The sequence below is a fragment of the Poecilia formosa genome, unplaced genomic scaffold (assembly GCF_000485575.1).
Source record: "Poecilia formosa unplaced genomic scaffold, Poecilia_formosa-5.1.2 Scaffold53, whole genome shotgun sequence".
NCBI lineage: Eukaryota > Metazoa > Chordata > Actinopteri > Cyprinodontiformes > Poeciliidae > Poecilia > Poecilia formosa.
Genome location: NW_006799992.1, coordinates 1,592,010 through 1,595,809, shown reverse-complemented (window position 1 = coordinate 1,595,809; position 3,800 = coordinate 1,592,010). Strand labels below are relative to the sequence as shown.

General features: G+C 41.4%; 1 long non-coding RNA gene across 1 annotated transcript; it reads right to left on the bottom strand.

The window, feature by feature from the left end:
• Positions 1–210: 210 nt before the first annotated feature.
• Positions 211–2,731, bottom strand: LOC107836341 (uncharacterized). Its single transcript, XR_001662225.1, has 2 exons — positions 2,387–2,731; positions 211–946 (listed from the first exon to the last, which is right to left on the bottom strand). It is a non-coding gene; the product is annotated as an uncharacterized LOC107836341 (long non-coding RNA).
• Positions 2,732–3,800: the final 1,069 nt, after the last annotated feature.

Below are 3,800 nucleotides of genomic sequence, written 5' to 3'. Positions count from 1 at the left end.
GTTTTGTTTTGTTTTGTTTTTTTAAAGTTAAACATTGTATACCTGCAGGAATACTCAGAGTGCTTCTTCATTCTGTTGTATATAAACCTTTGTTAACTTAAACATTCAATGTGATGTAAGTATTAACTCCTTGTGGGCATCATGCACATAGTTACATCGATAATAAATTAACAAAACAATAATAATTAAAAAAAAAACTAATGTAATGACTGAGTTTAATTGAATTTATTTGAATTTATTGCCAGAATGTTACAACTTATGGACAGTTTATTTCAACGTATGGCACAAAGTTGGATTGGCTTGATGCGCATAATAAGTCCAAATCATGCGTGCTCTCTGTGATAGAGTTGTATTCTATTCTATTATACAGTTATAGCTTCAATGGTTAGTGATTAACTGTAAGTGATTAAAAATTTCCTGTTTCAGCAACATGAGGGTGTGTACAGCAGATAACGGGAAATTGGTTTTAAGGGATATTTTCTATTTAGAGAGGTGTGATTAGAACGTAAAAACCCCGTATTGGCTTATTTTAAGACAAGAATAAAGAAAAAGTGTAGACGTCAGAAAAGTACATTGTTAGTGATCCTTTATTTGACTTGTAAGCACAAACTCCTATACTTGGACAACTCAAACGAAGCAGCAAAAACAAATCTGAATACCCTGTAATACATAAACGTCACATTTATTCAGACTACGACGTCCACAATGAGCTGTGACAGTGTCTCTGATTCCCTGCCGACAGAATTCACGACGCAGTAGCTGGTTGAAGGGGACCAAACCTCACTGAAACACCTGACTTGGTTCCGTTTGACCAGCCACAGCAAGGCGTGTTGCTTCGACTGCAAGAGGCAGAGGAAGAGAGAGGCAGGAAAACAGTCAAACACAGAGAAAGAGAGAGCAAGAGGAGGAAAAAGAAACGAGAGCAGGAGATCCTCTTCAGGGTTACCTGATGAAACACAGAGCAGAATAAGGTTATTAACAATCAGAGCGAGTTACAACATGGGGCGTCACTGTGTTACCGAGCAGACAGTTCCTATTTTGAGGTTTGGGAACCCTGACAGCTGGTGACATCTCCTTTCCTACCTCCAAACCCAGCCCTGCTGGGGCGAACTTTCAACCTCAGTGACAGCTCCACATCTCTGCCCTTCCTCCCTCCCTCCAATCGTCCTTTTATAACTTCTGTGGTTGCTATAATGGGTGACAGCTGCGGCTGGTCAATCCTCCTCGACTGTCAGCAGTTGGGGCAGGGCAGGAATTTTTTCAAGTTGTGTCCCTGAGACCCCCTATCAGCGGGCAAAGGGAGTAATGCAAGCCATACACGTGCCTGGGCTGAAGGAGAGGGTAGCAGGCCTTTCACCTGTTACCCTCCCCACACGCAAGCAGGCTCTTAATCGGCGATGAGAGGAATCTGAACTACAAATCAAAACGATGTTCAGTAGGAAAGAAAATCAGAGCTTCTTCTGGTTTCCGATGCTCAGGTCCCCCTTGAAACCACACACTTCCTTACATTCCATAAGTGGTGTATTAATATGGGGATATAAGGAAGCATGTCCTCACAAGGGGAAACAACTGGATTCAACTCTCCTCGGGACACAAAGACACCCTTTCATACACGCGGAGGAAGAGCGGAGGCAACAACTGGCTAAGTAATGGTTAACTGTGACAGAGGGAGAGGAATGGCAGCACAGGAATATTTGAAAAGCAAAGCTCATCTCTGGAGAGGGGGAAAATTTCATCCTGAGAGAGACTGCGAAGTGTCCAAAGAAAATTGAGAAAACACATGTGGTTTTAAGACAATGTCACATGCGAATGGGCTTGCATTAGAAATTGATTATAGCATCAGACTATGTTGCAACAAACACAGTAAATAAAATAAAAAAAATAGTTTGAATACATTTTAAAAGTTATCTGTTTTGCCTCAACTTTCTGTTTCTCACTGTCGATTAAGTTGACCCGAGAAAGAGGCCAAACACACCAACTCTCCTTCAGAATAACCTGGTGGCCTAAATCTAACCCCACGTCGTTTACTGTCTTCTTGAACTAAGGAAAGTTAGCTTCTGTAATTAGAGTTTGAATGTTGCTCTGAGACACATGTCAAGGTACCGACTTTTTCTGACTCCTTCCTGTGTCACACCTCGGTGTCCCCCTCAGCTGCCTGTCGGAGGTGACAAGCTCTGCCGTGGTGTGTTGCTGCCTTAATAAAGCTGAGAGAAAACATCTAACAGCTGGTCTCAAACCTGATTTTTGGCACAGTTTTTTCTTTAAAACAAACAAATGTTACCCCCCAAAAACAATCAAAACAACTGCTTGATCAATTTCAGATTACTTTGACTAAAAACAGTACAACTTTTATTCAACCAAAACAACGTTTTAAACTGTGACCAACCTTTGGTCAGGTCCCTGAAGCCTCCATTTGCCTTCTATCCACTCAACTCATCTGTCCGCTTCAGCTCTCTTTGCGATCATCCGCTCTCCTCGGTATCTGGCCCGGTGGATTGTGCCCGCAGCAGGCCATGCAGACCGGCCTTTTCTATCCCTACCAGGAGCGGGCCCCCTCCAATGCGACTTCCCACCTGTTGGTGTCCTTTAGGGAGCCCGGGGCCTCTCCTGCGCCTCCTGTCTGGCCCAATCAGGGCCCTGACAGGGAGGGGAGCGAGCTCTGTGAAGTCACACCTTTCAGCTGTTCACACTGGGCTTGAGACACCCAACACCCCTCTGCCGTTCCTCTGTTCAGCCACCAGCCCCCCACACACTCCCTCCAGCTCACAGCCCGCCTTACCCTGCCTCTATTTTACAGAGGATGTCAATGACTCCTTTTTTAAAAAAAACGAGGGCGGAGAAACAAGGAAGCAACTGCAAGAGGGGCGGGTTTCAGCAGGTTTCTGGGGGGTACTTTCAGAGTCACAGCTGAAGACAAGGTTGTAGTTTCATCTGGGCTCCAGTAAGACAGAAAAAAGAGCCACGTGTCTCGCTGTAACAGGTACGAAAGAGACTTTATGTGAGGAGGCAATTATCGTTTTGGTTTAGTGATGCTACAAGATACGCACATCATATACAGTAATATTTAAGACTTTAAAGTTTGGTTGGTCTTGTGGCACAGAATAAAAACAATAAATGCTTCTGAGGCCTAACAGCAACACAAATCTAGACGTTTAGTTATATTATAGTCACAAATGTTAATGTGTTTTTGTGTTTTGGGGGATTTTGTAAAACTGAATCCAAATTCAATTAGTAAAGAGAAGCTCGCTGAACACCAATTTACCATCTTGGCACAAATTGTCAATTGATTTTAGACATTTTGAATAGAATAGAATAGAATAGAATAGAATAGAATAGAATAGAATAGAATAGAAATAATCTTTATTGCTTTATTGCTATTAAACGCATCCACAGGTGAGCTTTCAATTAACTCAAATGTGTCAGTTAACCTTTGAGAGGTTTCCAAAGCCTTCGCATCATCATCTGGGCTTTCCCTCATTTTTTATAGAGACAGTAATCATGCAGTTTTCCTACTTTGAAAATGCCCTAAAGATATCTAATGCCTAAAGATTTGTGCCATTCTCAGTGCATAAAAGCATCATTTTGAAAGTGTATTTATTTTAGTTACTTAGTTCACTAAATGAAACACATTATATAGCTTAATTATACATCTATAATTAATCTATGCAGATTAATTTTTCATATATATGGATTATGAGTGGAAAATCATATTTCTTATGATTTTCCCACTCAGTTAATGAAACATGACATTTAAGATTAGAATATTACTTTAAAGCTTTTTAATATAAATGTGGACTTCA